Here is a 7,431-nt window from a genome sequence, read left to right as displayed (position 1 = left end):
CCTTAAAAGAGAAATAACAAACTATACCATGAATTAACATTTAAAAAATAATGTGATAGATATAATCAATGTTAAAATAACTGGACATTAAACAATATTTAAACAATGGTTGTGCACTTCAGTTATTTTTGTACTGTAGGTCTCAATCATATAGATTCTTTACAATCTCCACTATATTGTTTATAGATGTCAGAAGTATTTTAGGCTTGAACTGTATAATTATTTTATGAGACTTGCATATCGAAATGTTTTTGAATGACTTACACGGGAACAGCTTTAAACACAGTCAGTCTTACATAATTCACAAGCATAACCTGACAAGACACAACTGTAATATGTGCGAATTGTTCGCATTAAGTTACCGCTGACTTAATTGGATGATTTTCACTGTGTAGTAAAACTGGAAGACATATTGTTTTGGTATATAGAAATATAAAAATAGACATTTTTAAAATTTTTAAATCTTTGTCAATTACATTTTCCTTTAAGTCGGATGATTTGCATCCATGACCACAATATTTTTCTTACTTGACTGGAAATGTTAATTGGCATATTAACTGATGTTGATTTTTTTGAGGAGTATCATTTTGGTTTTATCAATATAGATGGCTTAAAGTATTTAATACATGTCAGTAAACTATTGTGGTTCAAACAATATTTTACTTATGCTTAAATGAATTGGGTTGTATAAGACAAGAAACTACTTTTTTTACCTTAGAACCAGCACCATGCCATGGGCTGTATGGGGTATTGCAACTAAGATTTTATCTAATTATGTACAACTAAAGGTTAGAAAATTTACTGTAAGTTCAGGATAGCAAAACCCTGAATGCTCGGCATTTGACTCTTAGTGTTCTCCAGCTATCGGGAGACAAATGACGAGTATTTAGGTTTTGCGAACCCATACTTACATGGGATGATTATTGTTCAAAATCGTTAGATCGTTTGGATTTGAGCGATAATTTCGTGTGATAGCAGGCAACGATTAAACGACCAACGAGAAATAATTGACCGTTTGATAGAATCTGGACCTATTTTCATTGTTGATCGTTCATAAATCGAACATTCTTCGGTGTAATAACGTGTCATTAGGTCGTTCTCTGGTCTATCAGCCAGGAAAGGACGAGCGCAAGAATGACTGTAAGTAAGGATCATTGTCTTGTGTAATAGGGTAAACGATTAAGATTGTTCGTCTTAGCGTTCGTTTGAAATTGTTTATCATTAATCGCAGAAAAATCGTCTAGCGTAATACCACCCTTACTGTAAAATTGCTCATCTCTATGTACGACCTTTTTAGGTTATTTTTTAGTTGGAGTTTACATACATCTGGTCAATTGTTAGAATAGAAACTTTTTATTCCTGTTGTAAGAACACAATGTTAAAGAAAGTTAAAGAAATGGATCATGTAGAGACCGTTCAAATGCATTTAATAGTTTTGTCTAGTTACATGCCATCAAAGAAACAGGGGAAGAAAAGGTTCTTTTCATTCATTCTTTTATGTTGTTCACTGAAGTGTTATGTGATATTTATGTTTACTATTTTAACTCATTATGGTCTTTTTTTTTTTTTTTTTGCTGTAACTTATAATGTACATAACCCATAGGAAAATTACATAAAATAGTCAGAAGGCCTGACCATCATGTCCTGTCAATGACTAGAACACATGTAATATTACAAATGTTTGCCTCCATTGTCCTTTAAACATTTTACCATTTTAATATGTGCAAAAAACAAAAAGTAACATGGCTTTTTGAAAAATGCAAAGGAGGACAATTAAACTTAATAAAGGAGAGAATCAGGTTATGTTCCCACTTCGAGAGCATATCGGGCAAAGGCAGCTGTTTCGTTATATAGATAGCCGTTTATACGATGAGATATCCACCCTTGCCCAATTGATTTCCGAAGTGGGGACATGTGTTTCTATTAGGCAGCGGAAGTGGAAAGGAGAGTCTTTAAATGCTATAGAATCTGAGTGCTCTCAATTAGTTTTGTAACTTTTTTTTTTATAACATAGACACTCTGTCAGGCAAAGAGGCGTTTCTGTTTGCTTAACAACTTGTATATACTGTTAAACTTTTTCTTCCACTGGTTACAACTGTGTGCAAAAGAATGATGTTATTTTTCAAAGCAATCATTACGCTGTGCTATTTTACCTCATATATAACGCTTTGAAAGAGCATTTTACCTAGAGCTTAAAGTAATATTGTAGTGGATTGCACATTTTACTGAGCACACAAGGGTCAAAGCAATTTGAGATCAGAACTGACACATTTTCATTGCATGTCAATGTATCAAGGTTTAGTAGTGAAACTCCCGGGATCTTACAGCTCTACTGCTCAGTGCAGTATTTTCAGCTTTTTTCGTATTGTATCAGGAGTATGTGCTGTCTATTATGTTTCTCTTGATATTTATATACTATGCGGGATTAATCCTTAAATACAACCTTTGCATTAAATATTTTACTATTACAAACAATAATTGTTTTCATAATTTGATCATCCATATTTGACCAAAAACACAGTTGTAACAATACTGATAGTTAGAGATAAGCGAACCTGCCGAGGTTCGTATGAACCTGAACTCTCAGCGTCTGATTCCTGCTGTCTGCCCGCTCTGTGAAGAGTTTGGATACACCCGGAGGACCGCCTGGAAAACTGGGATACAGCCATAGCCATAGGCTATATCCCAGTTTTCCAGGCGGTCCTCCAGGTGTATCCACCCTCTTCACAGAGCCTGCAGACAGCGGGAATCAGACGGCGAGAGTTCAGGTTCATACGAACCTGAACCTCGGCAGGTTCGCTCATCTCTACTGATGCCCATAATAAAGAATAAGCCTTAACATAGCCTAAAAATGTTCATTCTCATTTTTTTCAACAGCTTTATGTTGGCTTTTTTATGTTGTATTTTTTTTAAAGTACTAGTTAATGTATCGTATACCATTTTAGGAAATCCTTAAATTTTTTTTGGAAGAGTAGGATGGAAAAATACAACTCTACCGTTGTCTTTTTTTTAAAAATGGCAATTAGGCTATGTTTCTACTTAATGGCAAAAGGCCACTGTCTATTGATAATGACGGCCACAAATAATGATCATGATCATTATTTGCAGCGATCATTATTAACCCTTTCATGACCAATGGGCATTGAAGCCTCAATGCCCAGGTCGTTTTAGGACTTCAGCCTATGGGATCATAATGTCCCCTGTCACTGTTAGAAGCTTGTACCAGCTTCAGGGGAGAGAGGTAAGGGGGCAGAGCTTACGGCCACCAGCTGCACAAGGCTGCGAACCCGCCTTACCTCCCTGCCTTCTCCGCCAGGATCCGTAGCCAGGAAACCGGAAGCCTCAGGCTTCCGGTTTCTCTGGCTACCATCGTGGCTCTGTGATCATATTGCAGAGCCCTGATGGTTACTGGACAGAAAATTCTCCCCATGTCATCCTAGATTGTAAATTAATGCCCCTGCAGCTTCATGCATAAGCTGCAGTCATGTTAATTTACTGTGCAGTGACAGGAGGGGATTAATGGATGTCCACCTTTTTCTGATAAAATCCTGTAGTGGGAACAAATTCCTAACTGGGTGGTGAAAATTACATAAACTTTATTCTAAGAGTCAGTATGAGAAAAAAAGAAACACAAAACCTATATAGTTTTTATGGTTTGCTATTTTTGAAAAATGAAAAATGTTGATTTATTTCACCATATACTGACACCCCTTATTTTTTTCTGTGTCCAACACAACTGTCTCCGGGCCTACCTATTGCAATGTGAGTTATGGTACTATTTAGGGGTACATTTTCAACTTTTTTATTACACCTTAGCTAGATGACTTTAATATGCAATCACTTGATCAGTGGTACAATACATTGCAATATGTCTGTATTGCAGGGTGTTGGCAGGGTAAATACCAAGAGAAGTACTAATATAGCTAGTCTAGAAGTCTCTGGCATCATGCAGTTGCATCACAGATGGAGGGAATGAATAGGTAACAGTGGAAGCCCCCCTTCCTCTAATGCATCAGATGCTGAGGTTACAACATTTATAACAGATGTCGCTTAGGGGTTAGTGCAATCTTGTTTCAAAATTGCCTATACCGTAACAATTTATATATTATGATTCAAAGGGGATTAGCACATCTGTTGGATCTATGGATGTCATAAAGGGGGATGCTCAACTGAAGACTCCCTCAATAAGCCAGGCAAAGAGCCCCTAACAAACAGTGAATCGGGCTATTATATAGAGTCTATTATTGGAATAGCAGCTATTACATTTCATTTGCATGGGAAATGTATACATGACTAATCATCTCACATTTTAAACACTTTTTTGTGTGATGAGGCCGCTCTTTGATACAGTATGTAGTAGTTTTTTAGTCGTCTTGCCTGTTCTTGTGCAGTAACAATAGCAAACAGAAGAAAGGATATATGGCTAATTTTAACAAATCTTTCTGTTTGCAGTTTTTGGCATATTAACCGCATTGTATACAGTAACAACAAATACTGTGATATCTAAATGTAATAAATTCACATACTGGATTTTAGCTAATAGACGAGCTGGATACATACTGTAGGTTTCATCTAATATGACAAATGATAGCTGTAGATACAGTAATCAAATAACCTCTTAATTTCAGTTATGTGGCTATCCAGATCTTAGGTATAAAAATATATGTATATATAACCTGAAATAATTGTGGTTGTGTTTTTTTTTTCCCTTTTACCCCTGAATGCCACATCCATATATTTTTATGAGAACAGATGCTATTTTTTTCCCCATATCGTGTATACATTTTAGCATTAGGAAGAACCCAAAAGACACTGTTAGTTCCCAGTCTAACAGAATGCTGTTTATAACATACAACAGCATTACTAACAATAAAACATATAATGTAACACTTGTCAATTTAAAAGTGCATTCACTCTACATATACATTAAAATAAATTTAGACAGGTATCCGGTCTTTTACACAACAGCAACACATGATCATGTTTTTATGGACTTATATGGGGTCAGTACACTGTCATTCTTTTACCATTGTTTTCCACTAGTCAGTCTTTCAATAAATAGACCTAATAGAATCTAAAGCTTTCAGTCCTAGTTTACATGACATAATAGATCTTATTTAACCAGCAGTCTGAGTGATTTCTGTGGAACATACATCAACATTACAATGGAGACAAGACAATATGGTACCCAGTGAGTGACTGCATTTGTTTTCTACAAGAAAGAGTGAATGCACCTTTAAAAATGCATATAGAGCATCTGAGGCTCCGTAGAGTGCTAATAATCAATGGCTTTTAGAGAACTAGTTCTTAACATGAGTACGTTTTCTTATACGAGAATCTCGTCTTGTGGCCAGTTAAAGTTTAGTATATTCAAGCAAAGCAATAGCATTTCAGTGATAGTTTGCATTGTTGTGAGACTCAGAATGTTCCATAAGGCACTGAAGGAAAAGAAAAGAAATCTGTTCTTTCTATTAAAAGTTCTTTGCACCATCAGCAGTTTGTGTCATTCCTGACACCAAGGAAAGAGTTTAACTGGCTCAGGTGGTCAGGATGTAGGAGGAAGCCTCATTCTCATAATCTCACCCCGTGACATGGCTCTTCTCAATGGTTGTCTGCAAAATATCGGAGGCATGTATTTAACACAGAGTTCGGAATGCATACAATATAATATGTCCTTGGCAGAAAGTAGATAACTATATAAGATTGTAGTGTTCTGAGACTAGAAAAATTGGGACGTATGAGCTTAGTGTATTTCTATATGACAATGTCAAATATAATTGTCATTTAGTAACTTCTTTTTTCAATTGATAAAGGAATTTATTTGAATTTTAATACATTGCTGATATTGAAAGGAGAAGTCTAGACATATTTAAAATTTGGCTACAGGCAGGGGAAATTTGATCAGGAGTATGAACTTACCTCTCCCAACTTAGCCATTTGCTTTAATGTAATGTGCGGCAGCCGCCGCACATTGCATTGTGTCACTAGCTATTATAATAGGTGAGTACATTAAAGAACGGGCGTTAACATGATCATGTGTGAATACATTGGGCGGCATTGCATTACTATTCCGTCCCTGCAGTTAAGAACGGAAACTGATTCCACTGCAATCAGCGTCTGTTCTTTATTGAAATATAATGTTGTGTGAACATAACCTTAGCCTCAATTATGAAGTTACTTATCGAATGCCATGTCATGCATACTGAAGTGGCATACAAAAATTTGCTCCTGCCGCCTTTTGATAAAAAATCTAAAAAGGCAGTTTTCTGCTAAATATATTTTTTTTTAAACACCAAATTAGCAGTTATTTGTATGGTGTGTAGCATTTTATGGGTGCAACAAACCTAAACCAAACTAGGACTGGTGTACCTGCCTCACTAAGGTTCAGAACTAGAGATGAGCAAACTTTTCAAAAGTTCAGTCCGACCGGACTTTCGGAATTTTTTTCGGAAAGTTTGGTTCGACCGAATTTCGGATTTCAGGATTTCGGATTTCATAGTTTAAAGCATCTATATGATACGGGGGTAGTGTATTTGGTTGGCAGGATCAGCAGTAGCCAAAATGGAGGGCAGGCAGGATCAGCAGTAGCCAAAATGGAGGGCAGGCAGGATCAGCAGTAGCTAACATGGAGGGCAGGCAGGATCAGCAGTAGCCAACATGGAGGCCAGGCAGAAGCAACAGTAGCCAACATGGAGGGCAGACAGGAGCAACAGTAGCCAACATGGAGGCCAGGCAGGAGCAGCAGTAGCCAACATGGAGGCCAAGCAGGAGCAGCAGGAGCCAACATGGAGGCAAGGCAGGAGCAGCAGTAGTCAACATGGATGCCAGTTAAGTCCCAGCAGTAGTCAACATGGAGGACAATTAAGGCCCAGCAGTAGCCAACAAGGAGGCAAGGGCAGGCACACCAGTAGTCAACCTAGATACCAGTTAAGGCCCAGCAGTAGCCAACATGGAAGCAAGGGCAGGCACACCAGTAGTAAACCTGGATGCCAGTTAAGGCCCAGCAGTAGATAACATGGAGGCAAGGGCAGGCACACCAGTAGTCAACCTAGATGCCAGTTAAGGCCCAGCAGTAGCCAACATGGAGGCAAGGGCAGGCACACCATTAGTCAACATGGAGGCAAGGGGAGGCACAGCAGTAGTCAACATGGATGCCAGTTAAGGCCCAGCAGTAGTCAACATGGATGCCAGTTAAGGCCCAGCAGTAGCCAACATGGTGTCAAGGGCAGGCACAGCAGTAGTCAACATGGAGGGCAGGCAGGATCAGCAGTAGCCAACATGGAGGCCAAGCAGGAGCAGCAGTAGCCAACATGGAGGCAAGGCAGGAGCAGTAGTAGTTAACATGGATGCCAGTTAAGTCCCAGCAGTAGTCAACATGGAGGACAATTAAGGCCCAGCAGTAGCCAACAAGGAGGCAAGGGCAGGCACACC

At 38.3% G+C, this 7,431-nt stretch overlaps 1 protein-coding gene across 1 annotated transcript in view; it reads right to left on the bottom strand.

The window, feature by feature from the left end:
* Nucleotides 1-5,563: 5,563 nt before the first annotated feature.
* The window catches only part of GRIA3 (glutamate ionotropic receptor AMPA type subunit 3), a 246,832-nt gene continuing 244,964 nt past the window's right edge, over nt 5,564-7,431 (bottom strand). Inside the window, exon 16 of the mRNA XM_069985508.1 lies at nt 5,564-5,612. The gene's annotated coding sequence lies outside the window, so the exon portion shown is untranslated. The remainder of the gene's footprint in view (nt 5,613-7,431) is intronic.

The sequence above is a fragment of the Dendropsophus ebraccatus genome, chromosome 10, assembly GCF_027789765.1.
Source record: "Dendropsophus ebraccatus isolate aDenEbr1 chromosome 10, aDenEbr1.pat, whole genome shotgun sequence".
NCBI lineage: Eukaryota > Metazoa > Chordata > Amphibia > Anura > Hylidae > Dendropsophus > Dendropsophus ebraccatus.
The sequence above is the reverse complement of the archived record's forward strand: the minus strand, read 5'-3'. Positions and strand labels throughout refer to the sequence as shown.